Here is an 18,454-nt window from a genome sequence, read left to right on the forward strand (position 1 = left end):
ACGTCACCGGCTTTAATAATAAGTGCATCTACGACGTCATCCCCACAGTGACCATACGTACATATCCCAACCAGAAGCTATCTATTACAGTCAACATCTGCACTGAGCTAAAGGCTGGAGCTGCCGCGTTCAAGGAGCGGGACACTAATCTGGACGCTTATAAGATACTCCTGCTATGCCCTCCAATGAACTATCAAACAGTCAAAGCGTCAATACACGACCGAATCCTACTACACCGGCTCTGATGCTCGTTGGAAGTGGCAGGGCTTACAAACTATCATGGATCACAAAGGGAAATCCAGCAACGAGCTGTCCAGTGACTGGAGCTTACCAGATGAGCTAAATACCTGCTATGCTCGCTTTTAGGCAAGCAACACTGAACCACGCATGAGAGCACCATCTGTTCTGGACGACTGTTTGATCACGATCCCGTAGCCGATATGGGTAAGACCTTTAAACAGGTTAACCTTACAAGGCCTCAGGGCCAGACGGATTACCATGCGCTGACAAGTGTCTTCACTGACATTTTCAACCTCTCCCTGACCCAGTCTGTAATACTCTGTCTTTGCCCAAGAATGCCAAAGTAACCTGTCTAAATGACTAACTACAGCTCAGCGTTCAACACCATAGTGCCCTCCAAGCTCATCACTAAGCTAAGGACCCTGGGATTAAACACCTCCCTCTGCAACAGAGATCAGAGATCAGGAAGTGTGGTGCCAGGACAACAACCTCTCCCTCAACATGAATAAGACAAAGGAAACGGAGAGCCGAGCACGCTCCCATTTACATCAACAGGGCTGTAGTGGAGCGGGTTGAGAGCTTCAACTTCCTCGGTATACACACCACTAAGGACCTATCATGGTCCTAATACACCAACACAGTCATGAAGAGGGCACAACAATGACTCTTGCCCTTTGGGAGGCTGAAAAGATTTGGCATGGGCCCTCAGATTCTCAAAACATTCTACAGCTGCACCATTGAGAGCATCTTGACTGGCTGCATCACTGCTTTGTATGGCAACTGCTTGGCTTCTGACCACAAGGCTCTACAAAGGTTAGTGCGTACTGCCCAGTACATCACTGGGGCCGAGCTTCCTGCCATCCAGGACCTCTGTACCAGGCGGTGTCAGAGGAGAAGGCACTAAAACTGGTCAGACTCCAGCCATCCAAGTCATAGACTGTTCTCTCTGCTACCACACGGCAAGTGGTACCGGTACCAAGTCTGGGACCAAAAGGCTCCTAAACAGCTTCTACCACCAAGCCATAAAATTGCTGAACAGTTAATCAAATGGCTACCCGGACTGTTTGCATTAACCCCCTTGTTTTTGCACTGACATTCTTGCACTGGCCTCATGTACACACACTGGACTCTACCCACACACTGACACTCCAACATACACATAGTCACACACACAAAAACACACTTTCACACTCTGCACATTCACTGCTGCTACTCTGTTTATTACCTATCCTGATTGCCTAGTAAATACAGTATTACCTCAATTAACTTGTACCCCTGCACATTGACTCGGTACCAGTATGCCTTGTATATAGCCTCGTTATTGTTATTTTACTGTGTTTTTATTTGTTAATTTTCTTACTTTTTAACTCTGCATTGTTGGGATATGGCTCATAAGTAAGCAGATCACTGTAAAGTGTTTGACAAATACATTATATTTTATTTGCTGGTAGCAAGGATTGGATTGAACATCACAGTGAAGAGCTCTAGATCGAATGTCTGGAAGGATTATGGAAGTTCTAGTCCCTACTCCCAAAAGGATCAACAAACTTCCCCAAATTCGAACTATGCGAGCATTAAGCACCGTGTAATCGTCCGATTTGCGGTATTATAAATAGTCACATTAATACAAAGGAAAGCCTGCGGCTATTTCCTGTTTTCTCATCTGCATTTTTGTCATTGTCATTTGTTTATGTCTTCAGGACGAGGGAGCGGACATCTCTCCGTCTTCTCTACAGCATCAAGAGACATCCTCATCACCTCCTAGAGAAACCAAAGGATCTCTGGGGGAAGGAACCATTGTGTGGTGTAAAAACAAGATGGTAGTCTCCTTCTTTTCCATCTCTCTCTCTGTGTAGCGGAGACGTTGAACAAAATTCAGATGCCCCACTGTGCAGCAGTAACTATATGAATATGGCCTGCTGCTGTCAGAAAAAATATATAATTTTACTGCATCTGCCCGAATTCACTCCTAGATATTCAATTTGCAATTGTTTTCAAGAGACTGATTCAATCATATTGATGCTAGAGAGAGAAGAAAATACTAATTAAAATTGTAGGGGAGTGGGATATTTGCTGATGATAACTGTCATTCCCTTGAGTTATGTTCATATTCGTTTGTGTATGCCTTTTATTTTCAGTGCTGAACACAGTCAAAGAGGACAATTTTTGCATAAGCGTTTACATTTTTATCCTGTCGATTTGATCTCTGTTTTTTTTCCCATTTGGCCCGAAAGTAATAAATTATGATAAATCATGCACTATCGAGATCACAAATGTTTTTGTTTTTTAAGGATTTGGAAAGGTACAGAGGAGCATCAGTCTTACCCATGCATAAACGATCACTTTAGCGTAACTTTTCCAGATTTTTCCAGATTATCCATTTATCACATGCATGTCCTGGGGGGGATGATCCATTCTTTATTCTGACCTCCTACCAAATTTCAAAGGGAAAAACGGGCTTCCTGTGATAGCCAGCCAACGTCTGCTTTGGCTTCCTACCAGAGAACAGTGTCTCGCTGTAGCCAGCCCTGCACAGTGTGTACTACCCAGCATGCATCACTCTGTAGGAAGCTGTGCCCTCTCTCTCCACACGGATCTGACCTGTACTCGGGAGAGGAGACAAGGAGAGAAACTTGTGTTCTTTTGCCTTATTTGAGCTCACTGCACCGCAACCGCAGCACTACATGCGCAGAGGCTTAAAAACCTAGCAGAGCAGAAATGAAAAGAGGGAGAATTATAGTGCTATACTGTCACTTATCTCATCCAATTTAGAAAATCAGCCAAATTGAATAATTAATAGAATTGCTCCCAATTAACTAATTAGACTACTTTTAACTCATTATTGGGATTGGATGTTGAAATATTTTTCTGTTACTGAAATTATATTTTTCATGTTGTTGATTTTGCAGATTTTTCATTGTTATTGAGTCACCTGATAGGTGAAACAGATTCAAGGTTTCAGATAACCTAAATAGAAAGAGCAGAGGATTATATCGATACACATTCTTGTACACTTTGTATGTTGAGATTTCTCCGCTGAAAGAGGTCTTTGTATTTGGAGTAGAATTCAAAAGGTTCAGAAACTGCCTCTACACAATATTTGATTTTCGTACAATCCACTCAAATTTGATTTCTGTTTATTAATATTATCACTACTTTTGTATTGTGGAATGTCTTTAAGAAAATGGTCATACCACTCACTACCTGTTTTGATTTCACAATGATATATCACATTCATTACTGTCAAAAACATAGTTTGAAATTCAATCAGGTCGTCACTGCAGTACATCCACACTGCTCAAACACATTGTCACTATACCACTCAAAGCATATTTTAAGTAGATAAAGTAATACATTAGATAATTATGTAGGCCTACTAGGTGGATCAAGAGAAATGCTCATTTTAATACTATTGATAGGGTTTTTAGCCTCTGGTTCAGCAGTGTGGATTTTTAAAATTGCAGGCTTTGATTGAATCCTTAGCTGACACCATTGAGTGGAGAAAAGAGTCTCCATAGACCAATTATCTGGGTTTGTTTGTTTGTTTGTTTACTGACGGGTAATGCAATTAGTAGTATGTCATGTTTTGCATACAAGGTCATCTTTAACTCAAATCTAACTCCATCATTTTGTCTGCGGTTTATGCTACTCTGCACCTTGCAAATCAAAGCAAACCTTGCTATCAAAAGCAACGAGTGTAATTTGGTGCCAGTGGAGAGGATTAACCACAAACCATGGAAACATCACAGAGTTGGATATGATCTTAAAGCCCGGAAAAATAGATGATATCGTGACCTTGTTGCAATTGACCCCCTGTGTTTAAAAGAATACTGTACTTGGGTTGGGAGTGGAAAAGGGTATTTTAGAGATGTGCAATTAAAAAATATTGTTGCATAGAAATGTACATTTTTGTAAAGATATTTTTATGAATGGCATGTTTAATCTGTGTTTTTCATTTGAATGTATATGGTTGCAACTGTTGTATGGCTATAGGGTCCATTGCATAGAACATAATACGATGACGTTTCATTGAAAATAAAAGTGTTTTATTTGTTTTCTCTTGTCGATAAAATGTTTCTGATTTATGTCATGTAATTTGAATGACACACATTTTATTTTACTTTGAAAATAAATATAAACTGAAAGACAACTGAAATGATAATATATTGTCAATAATAATGCAGTTATTGATAGCTATTTACAATACATTATCTTTGTGTTAAATTTCATCACACATTTTAGATGTTCTAAAATCTCTTGGTAATGTTAAGGCAAACCTATTATTAAATGGGCAGACCATGAAGTGTGTGCTTAGTGCTGTCCTTTCATTCTACCTCCTCCGAAAGTGTTATCTAGATTCTAGACAGAGGTCACTGTTTGAATTCACATTCCATGCCCAAATAAGGTCATTCCTAGAACAACTCCAAATAGATGGGTTAGCTGACAACATCACGAAAATGATGCTCACCCTCAATGGTGCAGAAATTAGTGTGGTGTTGTGATTCTGGATGGCTAGCTACTGTGGCTAGCAACAATGGCAAGAGGCTGCCATGTAGCTCGTTTCAGCTAGTTTTTATCTAGTTCTTGATACCATGTCTTGTTTTGAGGTGTTTTGACTGATGTCATGTCTATGCTATTTGATTTTGAATTTTAGGACCCCTGTATGTATAAAAAAAAAGTATTTAAAAAAATACTAATATAGCCCATAGAAACTCATTGAATAATTAATTCATAAATAGCAAAAAAGACAGTAATATATATATTTTTGAAATGTCTGTCCTATATCAAGGAGATATAAGAAAGCTCAGGAAATAGTTTGGGGTTTGGACACATTTAACAACTTTTTTTCCCCACCAAACTACCTACAAACTTCCATTAATTTCTATGGGTTACCTTCACACGAGTCCCGTGATACTTGTCGGGGTCGTAGTTCAACACGGAGAACACCATCGAGTCTCATCTTATATGAGTTAGTAGGCCAAACCGTTCGGACGCTACAGACGTTTTCGTGAGAAGACTGGTTTTTGGGTTGTCTCCTGGTCTGACAAATATCGATGTAGCTCTGCCATTTTGCACCGCCAATGCGGAGGGCCGACGGGCGGATGTGGCGGATTGAGACACAGCCCATGCAAAAAAACATATCTCTAGCGTAAACTGATGGATTTATAATAGGGATTTTTTATTATGTTAATTAGGTTGATGCACGGGTGCGTCAATGGACTCTTAGATCAAATCAAATGTATTTATAAATCCCTTCTTTCATCAGCTGATATCTCAAAGTGATGTACAGCAACCCAGCCTAAAACCCCAAACAGCAAGCAATGCAGGTGTAGAAGCAACGTGGCTAGGAAAAACTCTAGAAAGGACAGAACCTAGGAAGAATCCTAGAGAGGAACCAGGCTATGAGGGGTGGCCAGTCTTCTTCTGGCTGTGCCGGGTGGAGATTATAACAGAACATGGCCAAGATGTTCAAATGTTCATAGATGACCAGCAGGGTCAAATAATAACAATCACCGTGGTTGTCGAGGGTTCAACAGGTCAGCACCTCAAGAGTAAATGTCAGTTGGCTTTTCATAGCCGATCATTCAGAGTATGTCTACCGCTCCTGCTGTCTCTAGATAATTTAAAACAGCAGGTCTGGGACAGGTAGCACGTTCGGTGAACAGGTCAGGGTTCCATAGCCGCAAGCAGAACAGTTGAAACTGGAGCAGCAGCATGACCAGGTGGACTGGGGACAGCAAGGAGTCATCAGGCCAGGTAGTCCTGAGGCATGGTCCTAGGGCTCAGGTCCTCTGAGAGAGAAAGAAAGAAAGAGAGAATTAGAGAGAGCATACTTAAATTCACACAGGACACCAGATAAGACAGGAGAAATACTCCAGATATGACTGACCCTAGCCCCCTGACACATAAACTACTGCAGCATAAATACTGGAGGCTAAGACAGGAGGGGTCGGGAGACACTGTGGCCCCATCCGACGATACCCCAGGACAGGGCCAAACAGGCAGGATATAACCCCACCTACTTTGCCAAAGCACAGCCCCCACACCACTAGAGGTATACCTTCAACCACCAACTTACCATCCTGAGTCAAGGCCGAATATAGCCCACAAAGATCTCCGCCACGACACAACCCAAGGGGGGGCACCAACCCAGACAGGAAGATCACGTCAGTAACTCAACCCACTCAAGTGACGCACCCCTCATAGGGACTGTATGGAAGAGCACCAGTAAGCCAGTGACTCAGCCCCTGTAATAGGGTTAGAGGCAGAGAATCCCAGTGGAGAGAGGGGAAACGGCCAGGCAGAGACAGCAAGAGCGGTTAGTTGCTTAAGGATTTTAATGAAAGAGCTCTTTCACATAATGCTGACTTGTTAAGATATGACAATGTCCTTAAAATGTGTGCAGTACGTCCTATGCCTTCCACAGGGTACCTTTTAAAGGTAGCAACGCAGCAACAGATGGCTAATTTACACCAGTCAATTAATCAACAGTAAAAGGTAATGTCCCACCGTTAACGAGGGCCAACTGTGATGTCACAGGTAATTAGCCCACTGTATTAAATGGTTCCACAATACCTGGTCTGATGGCCCACAGCTGTTTCATTTAACCCGTATTTATGAAACCATTCACCCCAAATAATGTGTTGGTAATGTGGTCTGCTCCTTTGGGCAATTGAATTACAGACTTTAGGATGGAAGCCAAATGGAGATTTAAAAAAAAAAAAATATTGTTAAATATGAAAGTAATAAGGGATATAAAAGTATAAAATAGTTACAGACATCATTTCATTAAACTACACTAAACTGATATAGTGTAGGTTTAGACGTTCTATAGGTATTCATTTGTTGAGCTGTAGCCTACTCTGTGTTCTCATTCATACAATTCGACCTAAATGCATAATAATCAGGTGGCTTTTTTAATCCTTCAATATTGATTTGTTTGTCTACATTTGGAAAACAAATTGACATACCGTTGTCTTATAAGCTTATCAGCTCAGTCACAAAATCCTATCTTAACATTAATGCGCCTGTTTGCTGACAGATTTGCCAATCTGCAAATGTTCATCATATTCCAATTATGCTTATTGCAAATATGAATTATTGGGGGGGGGGTGGAATAAACTTCATTTGGAGGAATGCCAAAGTAAATTAACATATTGGCATCGAAATGGAGCAGGCATTATGCTGATAACAACTTTTCTTTTCACACTCCAACATTTTCCTATTGGTCTTATTATTCATCTATTCCCTACCTACCATTTATTTACATTCCTGGACATTCCAAATTTGGAAGAAAAAACCTAATACAGTATCCAATTTCATATCCAAAAAGTTATAGAGGATTTGCCATATTGCAAATGTTCATCTCCCCAGCTCACTGCACAAATAGCCATTAACATTTATATTATATTAGCTCAGGGGTGGATGATGTGCATATTTGCAGGGTCTGATTTGAAAAATATTTAAATGAGTGTGTAGTGTTGTGTGTGCGTGCATGCATGTGTGTGTGTGTCTGTGTGTGTATGTTGCCAATAATCTTAGTTTCAGGCTCTAGAGTAAATCAGAATAAAGTGACCTGATTTCTCGTATCTCTCAACGGATTCATGAAATATGACAAAATTAGAATGACAAATACCACTGACAAAGACTGAAGGTTGAATTGAGAAAACCGGTCAATTGCATCCAACTGGGCATTCATTTTGGAATGTTTTTTTTTCCAGCCACATCACAGAGCATTGAATGAGTCATTCAAGTCATCGAACGAGTCATTTACTGCGAGTATATTTTTTAACAGCACTTGAGATGTAATACCACTTAAACTTTGAAAAACAGCGCTATTAAGAGAATAATTTCCTGGCTATTGATGGATAACATAAAGGATTTAAAGCTGAGGTGGAACAATTCTTTCTTCCTGAAAGCGTCATTGTGAAAGTCATCCAGACTGGCCCTTATGTATCCATCAATGGATCATTTAACATGGAAAATATGCCACTGTGATGAATGACAGGAGTATAATGTGAGAGCGGTAGTATGCAAAGGTCAATTTTGACTAGCTAATGGGCAGCCATATGGGTATCTGGGTCAGGCTTCTCACTTTGAGAAAAAAAATATTTTGGGAAACAAGTGTTATAGAGGTTGTAAAACAGTATTTTAGGCTACAGAGTGCCACTCATGTGATGATTGTAGATGGTAAATATTCAGAAAAATCTCAAACTCTATACTGACATTAGTATACCAACACTGACTACTTAACTTTGACATTGACAGTTAATGAGAATTGATGACCATTAGTCAATACTGGGGATGATTCATCGATCAACTACATTAAACTCTGATGACATTAGACAGACGGTACAATGATACAATCCCCAATGTGCAATGCATCTATGTAGTCTGTTCTCTGTGCTAAATGTGCTAAATTAATATGACTATATAATCCAGTCTAATAAAAGTTTTTTCTACAGCTTGACCTTGGGGGCGTCTTTGCTTCTTGACAGTGACACTGACAGATCTATTCTACCGGGGAGAGAAATTAACAACCAAGAGAGCAAGGGGAAAGGGAAAGAGAGCGTGAGGAAGAGAGCGAGCGAGAGAGTAGTAGGTTACAATGGAACAAGAATTTGCCTAAGAAAGTTATCTCTCTTTTAAAAAAAGCCCGGCTCCCTACATACCTTTAGGTGGGTGTGTGTAATTGAATCCTTCCACCTTGGCTTCACGGTCAGGGGCCCCTGGGGGCCGAGGTGACAGGCTCCCATAGATAACACACTATCGGCAGCCTGATGACTGCCTGTGGACAGACTCATTATGCCACCAGCCTATTGTGCATCTGAATGGAGAAATGATAGCGTTTGGGAGACAGAATTGTCATATTATAATTATGAACACTGGGTGGAAAGGGAAAAAAAAGCCCCCTAAGAGTTGTGCCGATACACCCACGGCGACACCAATTACATTTTCAACAGGACAGAGTCCATTCACACACAACTGCAAATGAGATTTCCAATTTAATAGCACTACCTGTCTTTATTATCGTTCACGGCATGACAGAACTTTCAGCTGAAAATCAACAGGCTGGAATGGCAATAGGAAACAACCACATCAAAACACCAATATTCAGTGAGTGTACAAAACATCCATGACATAGACTGACCAGTTGAATCCAGGTGAAAGCTATGATCCCTTATTGATGTCACTTGTTAAATGCACTTCAATCAGTGTAGATGAAGGGGAGGAGACAGGTTTAAGAAAGATTTTTAAGCCTTGAGACAGTTGAGACATGGATTGTGTATGTGTGCCAATCAATATGGTGAATGGGCAAGACAAATGATGGAAATGCCTTTGAACCAATGGAGGCTGGTGGGAAGAGCTATAGGAGGACGAGCTCATTGTAATGGCTGGAATGGAATAAATGGAACAGTATCAAACATATGGAAGTCACGTTTGACTCAGTTTCATTTGTTCCATTCCAGCCATTTCAATGATCCGATCCTCCTACAGCTCCTCCCACAAGCCTCCACTGCTTTCAACGAGGTATGGTAGTAGGTGCCATGTGCACCTGTTTGTGTCAAGAACTGTAGCGCTGATTGTTTTTTCACGCTCAACAATTTCCCATGTGTATCAGAATGGTCTACCACCCAAAGGACATGCAGCCAACTTGACACAACTGTGGGAAGCATTGGAGTCAACATGGGCCAGCACCCCTATGAAACTCTTTCAACACCTGGTAGAGTGACCCGACACTCAGTGTATTAGCCATTATGTGATTTAAAAAAGGTTATGGATGACAGAAATTATGGAAAAATTCTAACTATTATCCAAGAATATAGTCGACAAAAGAAGCACTGCTGTGTGCATGCATTTATGTTGTCCTCCTGGAACATGTCTGCAAAGATATTTTATTGCCAAAGGAATTCAAGCCTTTGTGGTAGAAAGAAAAGTAGCCCTATCAGACTGGATCTGTCTAGCCCATATACTATAAGATGGCAGAGCCATTGAACGAACAGCGTGAATGATGCACTTCTTTACAGATATAACCGACGTCTGTGTACTATCTTAGCATATAGCATATAGCTTCCCGACTTGGCTTGAACCACGGTCCTGTCGCCAACACACAGGAGCACCCACTTGCCAACGTACGAACCTATTGAGCTGTACAAAAGGATCCAATTTGATAGCTCCATCGGCGACATTTTAAGCTGTACGTTCTTTACTTTGTTGCACACATATGGTCATACATATTCATCATACTTTCTTCTAGCTCTCCGAGTTATTTGGAAGACAGAGGAAGAGAATAAAACAAATTCCCCTCTGATCCAGTTCCACTTTTGAGGACGAAAATTGCATATCGACCATCACCGCGGTGATAGCGGCTTATATCTCACTGTTGATTGATTTCCTGCACGTCGTGACTGGCTCGGCCAAACCACCAGTGATGTGAGATGGGTTTCAGGGGTTGCAGAGAGCCGCAAGGTCGATACACATAATCAGATACAGCAAATTCACTGTCCAACTAGTCTGATAGACTTTCATGAAGTTTCTATGCTTTGATAGTATTGGACATTATGAGCTCTGTTTTTCAGGGGTTTTACCCCCTTTCTTCTCTTTTTGTGGCTATATCTGAAGGTAGAAAGGGGATACTGAAATGAAGGTCATTCCATTCAACTCTTGTGAAGGGGCTTTGTGTAATCAGTGCTGTCAGACTGAAAGTGACTGAGGGCTGTGGACGAGGCTGGGGCAGAGAGTTCTCGGATATTATGTAGGAGAGTGGCAGGACTGCGACTCAGTAGGGGGCAGGTCTTTCTGATGACACTTTTCTATGCATTCTCGGCTTCTCGATGGAGCCTTGTGGCTTTCGTAGGATTAGTAATTCACTGACCATTGATTTTCATACAAAAATTCATTGCCTTTTGGCATGGCTGTCAAAAAAGAAATTAACCAATCACATTTTGATCCGTTTCCAAATTTGATTGTCGAAATTGAGGGTTTAGACTGGGAGCAATTTGACTCCCATTTGGCCTCAGATATGCCGTAATTAAAATGGCAACACAATCCATAATCTACAGAAGGCACCACAGACTGCCCCACATGCCATAATTAACCCTTTACACTCGTGCCCTTATACGGGTTGAAAATGTCAGATTTGTACACTGATATGTGCCTAAATTGGAACGCAGTGGCTGTACAGTAGCATGCTATAAACTACATCAGAGATCAGGCTCTGCGCTTCACAGCAATGTATGGGTTTTGATTGACAGCTGTTCTGAACAGAGCACCGCATGCAACAAGAGGTTGCCCTAGTCCCTCCCACTAATTGAGAAACTTTTGCAAGTGTTTTGTTGTCTGAGTGAGGGAAATGAGGGAAATGCTGTAAATTAAGAGGTCTCAATGTATTTTGAAAGATGAAACATTGAAGATTATAATAAATACCACTTTGATGTCATACAAGCAAGCCAAACACCCATATCATAAAACTCATGTCATCTATAGTGTAAAAGTTTATGATCACTATGTTTGATGTAAAGTTACAAGATGGCAAGGCGTCATACACTAGGTTGTTCTGAACAGAATGTGTCTATGTTTATTTATTGTGAAAATTCACAGCGAAACACGTACCTGAGTGCACCAGAAATACGATCTGTTTCTCTGAATTGCCTTGTGAAAGCATAATACTGTAAGATAGTATTTTATAACTTAGCAAGTCATGTTGGCAATAGAATAAGCTTTCAAATTATGCTCACCTGACCCAGATTGTGATTTATAATGGGACATTTTTGGATTGCATAAACAATAACAGTAATTGTGTGATGGTGGGGGTTACAGGGTTGTGTTACAAACAAAACAACTACAAGTCTGCTTGCTCTAGTTCAGGGGTAGGCAACTAGATTCAGCAGGCAATTTTTGTCGGAGGGGATAGTCAGGGGGCCAGATCATAATTATAGTAATTTGTATAGTGCAAATTGACCACAACTAACCCCCAAAACAGAGATTGTATATCATTTCATACCTTGATTGTATTGAGATGCGATCTCTCTTTTTTAATTAGTGGGAATACTTGGTGAACAGATTTTCTAAATAAAACAAATTTCTAGCTGAATTCCTGAAATTTCACCAATAAATAAAATGGGGGCCAAAAAAAATACTCTTGCGGGACAGTTTTGGCCTGCAGACTGCCTGTTACCGACCCCGGCTCTAGTTCCACAACAACAGGAGAGCTAAAAAAAAAAAATGTTTTACAGTAGTTGAAGACTATTGAAATATCTTAGGACTTGTGCACACTTTGGAGAGGTTAGTTGAAGACTCGTCTTTGAGTTATAAAAGTGCATTGGAGAGGTGATCCTGTGGAATGGAGAGTAATGGGCACCGGAGGGGATGGCTGCCGTTTTACAGGCTCCTATCCAATTGTGCTTTTTTGCTTTGTTAGTAACTTTTTTGTGCATAATGTTCTGCCACCGTGTCTTATGACTGGAAAGAGATTCTGGACATCAGAACAGAAATTACTCACCTCGGACTGAACAAAGAGTTTTCTTTAACGAATCAGAGGTGAAAGATTTATGGCTCCTCCCAGACCAGGCCCAAATCCCAGTCAATCGCATGAAGAGGAGATGCCGATACAAGGGGCGCATATCCAGGTGCTTGGTGAGAATTCGTCAACAAGTGGATAATCCGCCATCCATCCTACTGGCGAATGTGCAGTAACTGGAGAATAAACTGGATGAGCTCCGTTCGAGACTATCCTACCAACAGGACATTAAAAAAGGTAATATCTTATGGTTCATTGAGTCATGGCTGGGTTTTCCATGCATCGGCAAGACAGAAAAGCAACCTCCGGTAAGATGAGGGATGGTGGTCTCTGTGTCTATTTGTCAACAAAAGCTGATGCGCGATCTCTAATATTAAATCTTAAGGTTTTGCTCGCCTAAGGTAGAGTACCTCATGATAAGCTGAGGATCACACTATTTATCAAGAGAGTTTTCATCTATATTTTTCGTAGCTGTCTATTTACCACCACAAACCGATGCAGGCACTAAGACCACACTCAACAAGCTGCATAAGGCCATAAGCAAACAAGAGAATGCTCACCGAGGAGCGGAACTCCTAGTGGCCGGGGACTTTAATGCAGGAAAACTTAAATCCATTATACCTAATTTCTACCAGCATGTGCAACCAGAAGGAACAAAACTCTAGACCACCTTTACTCCACACACAGAAATGTGTACAAAGCCCTCCCTTGCCCTTTGGCAAATCTGACCATAATTCTATCCTGCTTACAAGCAAAAACTCATCAGGGAGTACCAGTGACTCACTCAATACGGAAGGGGTCTGATGACGTGGACTGTTTTGCTCGCACAAACTGGAATATGTTCCCGGGATTCATCTGATGGCATTGAGGAGTATACCACATCAGTCACCGGCTTTAATAAGTACATTGACATCCCCACAGTGACCGTACGTACATATCCCAACCAAAAGCCATGGATTACAGGCAACATCCACACTAAGCTAAAGGCTAGAGCTGCCGCTTTCAAGGAGCGGGACCCTAATTCAGACGCTAATAAGAAATCCCGTTATGCCAACTGATGAACCATCAAACAGGCAAAGCATCAATACAGTACTAAAATTAATCCTACGACATCGGCTCTGACGCTTGTCGGATGTGGCAGGGCTTGCAAACTATTATGGATTGGGAAACCCAGCCATGAGCTGCCCAGTGACGCGATCCTACCAGATGAGCTAAATGCCTTCTATGCTCACTTCGAGGCAAGCAGCACTGAACCATGCATGAGAGCAACAGCTGTTCCGGACAACTGTGTGATCACACTTTCCTTACCCGATGTGAGTATGACCACTAAACCGGTCAACATTCTCAAGGACGCAAGGCCAGACGGATTACTAGGATGCATACTCAGAGCACGCACTGACCAATTGGCAAGTGTCTTCACTGACATTTTCAACCTCTTCCTGAACGAGTCTGTAATACCTACATATTTCAAGCAGACTACCACAGTCTTTGTGTCCAAGAACGCCAAGGTAATTGGCCTAAATGACTACTGCGTCGTAGCACTCACATCTGTAGCCATGTAGTGCTTTGTAAGGCTCACATCAACACCATCCTCCCAGAAACCCTAGAACTACTACAATTTGTATACCGCCCCAACAGATCCAAAGATGACGCAATCTCTATGGCACTTCACACTTCCCTTTCCCACCTGGACAAAAGGAACACCAATGTGAGAATGCTGGTTGTTGACCACAGCTCAGCGTTCAACACCATAGTGCCCTCCAAGCTCATCACTAAGCTAAGGACCCTGGGACTAAAGACCTCCCTCTGCAACTGGATCCTGGATTTCCTGACGGGCCGCCCCCAGGTGGTAAGGGTAGGGAGCAACACATCTGCCACACTGATTCTCAACACAGGGGCCCCTCAGTGGAGCATGCTTAGTCCCCTCCTGTACTCCCTGTTCACCCATGACTGCGTGGCCAGGCATGACTCCAACACCATCCTTAAGTTTGCTGACATCACAACGATGGTCGGCCTGATTATCGACAACGATGAGACAGCCTACAGGGAGGAGGTCAGTGACCTTGCAGTGTGGTGCCAGGACAACAACCTCTCCCTCAACTTGAGCAATACAAAAGAGCTGATCGTGGACTACAGGAAAAGGGGAGCCGAGCACGTCCCCATTCACATCGACGGGGTTGTAGTGGAGCGGGTTGAGAGCTTCAAGTTCCTTAACACATTGGAAAAAAAAGAAAGAAGAAGTAAGTAACAAAATATTTGCAAAAAAAATACTAATACAAAAAAACAACATTAGAAGAAAAGTAACACAATACAATAACGAGGCTATATACAAAAGTGTTACTTTTCTTCTAATGTTGTTTTTTTGTATTAGTATTTTTTTTTGCAAATATTTTGTTACTTACTTCTTCTTTCTTTTTTTTACAATTCTGCATTGTTGGTATTAAACATTTCACAGTAAGTTGTATTCTGTTGAATTCGGCACATGTGACAAATACAATTTGATTGAATTTAGATTTTGGTTGAAATTTCACCAGCAAAACAAATTTACCTTGATGACTTTTTGCAAATAGAATGTATTTTCCACGTAGTTTCCACATCACAATACTTTGACAAATGACATTGAAATGATGTTGATTCAACCAGTTTGTGCCCAGTGGGGTTAGGTGCCGAGCCTCACAATTCTACTGTACTGTGCCTTCAGGAAGTATTCACACAATCACACCCCTTGACTTTTTCCACATTTTGTTGTGTTACAGTGAGATATTTGGTTACTGGCCTAAACAAAATACCCCATAAAGTCAAAGTGGAATTAAGTTTTCTTTTACAAAATAATAATAATAATTAAAGTTGGATCGTCTTGAGTCAAAAAGAATTTAACTAATTTGCTATGGCAGGCCTAAATAAGTTCAGGAGTAAACATTTGCTTAACAAGTCACATGATAAGTTGCATGGACTAATAGTGTTTAACTCCTTTATGTCTGTACTCTACACATACAATTATCTGTAAGGTAGCTCAGTCGAGCAGTGAATTTTGTAATATATGTTGGAATGTGTTTAAAATGTTCTGTATATTACACAAAAACGAATACATCATGTTTTATGTTTCACATGTACAGTATCCTAAAAAATAGTTATCTAAATATGTATATATTATTTATTTATTTTTCTCCATATGGGTTAAAAGGACCAGCCATGCCATATCATTGTTGCTGCATTGATGGCCAGTTATGGGTTTTTTCTTTGGAGATTGCATTGATATTTTGTTAATTTCTCAGTTGTGCTGAGAGCAATAAAGGAAATAGTATTCAATGTACAGTATTCTCTCAATATCCACATATTGCCTCATTAGCTTATCGAGCCCAGTAGCTTTAGATTGTACAAGACAACTCAATTGGAGGCAGTGAAATTTCCATTTCATTGCACACTCAGTGTCTATGGTGGAATCTATAAGACTCAACAATACTGTCTATAGGCATGAGGATGTGTCATGTATACCGATCTGTACAGACATGCATGAAGAGGGAAATATTATTGGAGAATCAATATACAGCAGACCAGATTCAGTTAGAAGATAGTGCCATGCACAACTGCTAAAAAAACATTAGTTTAAACTTCCTCTCCCGTGAATATTATGTTGCCAACGTAATAATGCTCCTCAGCTCTTGCAATTAGGATTGTGAACTCCCTAATCACTCTAGTTTAGAGCTGAAGGCTCATTTGACATGAGAAACTCACATAGCCTTCAGATGAAATTATGCATGTAATACTGTTAACACTTGATTAACTATGTCAAAGACCAGCCTGGAGCACGCGTAAGGCAATTTAAATGAAAAATGAAAGGAGTCCTCACACTGGCATGTTCTATTTAAGCAATAAGGCTCAAGGAGGTGTGGTATATGGCCAATATACCACAGTTAAGGGCTGTTCTTATTCACGACACAACGCGGAGTGCCTGGATACAGCCCTTAGCCGTGGTATATTGGCCATATACCACAAACCCCCGAGGTGCCTTGTTGCTATTATGAACTGGTTACCAACGTTTGTCATACCCATGGTATACGGTCTGATATACCACAGCTGACAGCCAATCAGCATTCAGAGCTCGAACCACCCAGTTTATAATATATAATATTCTGGTTGTGATAACATAGACAAGTGCCTCTCTGACTATACCTCGAAGAGGGCAACGCATCCAATGGCTGCATTACAAGAAATCATGGCACATTTATTTCTCGCCCTCTAGGTCTCGGGTGCTTGTTGAAGAAATATATGAGTTATGCCACACATTGATGACGTGCCTGCAGAAGCAAACAGTCCATTTCTAAAATGTCAAATGAAAGGCTGTAACCTTTCAAAAGGTTAGGTATAATAGGAAATGCCCCCACTGCAAAAACTACCAAGCATGTCTGTGTATGTATCCATGATTAGTCTCCCAGCCAACTGTCATCAAGATGATGAAGATACCCCAAGATGTAATGGCATCGATCTCAAATTGAGTTATAAGAATCCTAATGGTGATATGAATGGCTCCTGCAGTGCGGTCATATATAAATTATGCGAGGGGGCTGCTGAATTTGAATTTCCTGCTTCGCGTGCATTAATTGATTTACTAAACAGCTGTGAGCGCATGCAGGGCAGTGTGGTGGGCTTCATTGGAAGGTGAGGGAGCAATTGGCGAGGAAAACAAGGAATGTATGTGTCGGGGGTGCTTAGATACAGCTCAATGTGAATGTCAGCATTTGTGGTCTCTCTGAATTCAAATTTTAATTAAGGGAGGTGGCACAATCGATTCGGGGCCGGCCCATCTACCTCTGGAATGACTGCAGTTGATTTGGTGGGAAAAGTGCATGTTGTGCAATGGGATAGGATTAAGCAGTGTCTTGGTTGTAATTGCAGGTGCTGGAGGTGAAATGCTTGGCTGCATTCCAATGTCTTGCTAGAGAAAATATTAATGTAGTAACTGTAATGTTATGGAGGATCTTCTAGTTTTCCTCATTTGGAAAAAAAAACAGTGCAGATTTGTAGATTGAAGTGTGATTCTCATCTGATAAATGTAGGTTACATAGTATACTGTTTACAGTGTATACCAATGTGGAGTCTCCATTTTTCTGTTATTCCACTTGGAATATTCAAACAAAATGGTTTTGACTGTCAAAACAGACCACTGATGTCACTTTGTGGAGTCCCATGGCACACACTTTGCCTTGACATGTACTAAATCGATTTTTCAGACACCTGTCACTGGGGTTTACTTTGAGTTGTCTGCCAGGGACCGTCTCAAGTTGACTGTTTGAACAAGGCACACCAAGATCGTTACTTGTCATTCAGTGGCCCGACTGACAGAATAGAACTAATGGAAGTTTCCAAAGAGTACAAAGACCGACAGGAAAGGTGAAAAGGCTGGAAGAAATAGGACACATTTTGTTACCATGGTGACTACCAAAGAACTGCGAGAGAATTGAATGTAGCTTCCTCTGGAAAGAGTGTCTAAAAGGTGAATTATCAGAACAATTTGTCTCTCACTCTCAAAGGAAACTCAATACATGTCATAAAGGTGTTGAATCTTACTCAACACATTTCTGAGATGGGTGGTATCCTTACAGAGCTATAAGATTAATTTATTAATACCTCCCGGAATACATGCAAGGTGCCACCTAGTACAGCTACCTAGAAACACTCATAGAAAACTGAGAA

General features: G+C 41.1%; 1 protein-coding gene across 4 annotated transcripts in view; it reads left to right on the forward strand.

Annotated features, from left to right (window-relative positions):
• Nucleotides 1–4,544, forward strand: part of ralyl (RALY RNA binding protein like) — a 146,385-nt gene extending 141,841 nt beyond the window's left edge. For all 4 annotated transcript variants that reach the window (XM_020494654.2, XM_031836089.1, XM_020494653.2 and 1 more), the window contains exon 9: nucleotides 1,941–4,544. The gene's annotated coding sequence lies outside the window, so the exon portion shown is untranslated. The remainder of the gene's footprint in view (nucleotides 1–1,940) is intronic.
• The last annotated feature ends 13,910 nt before the right edge of the window (nucleotides 4,545–18,454 follow it).

The sequence above is a fragment of the Oncorhynchus kisutch genome, linkage group LG11, assembly GCF_002021735.2.
Source record: "Oncorhynchus kisutch isolate 150728-3 linkage group LG11, Okis_V2, whole genome shotgun sequence".
Taxonomy (NCBI): domain Eukaryota; kingdom Metazoa; phylum Chordata; class Actinopteri; order Salmoniformes; family Salmonidae; genus Oncorhynchus; species Oncorhynchus kisutch.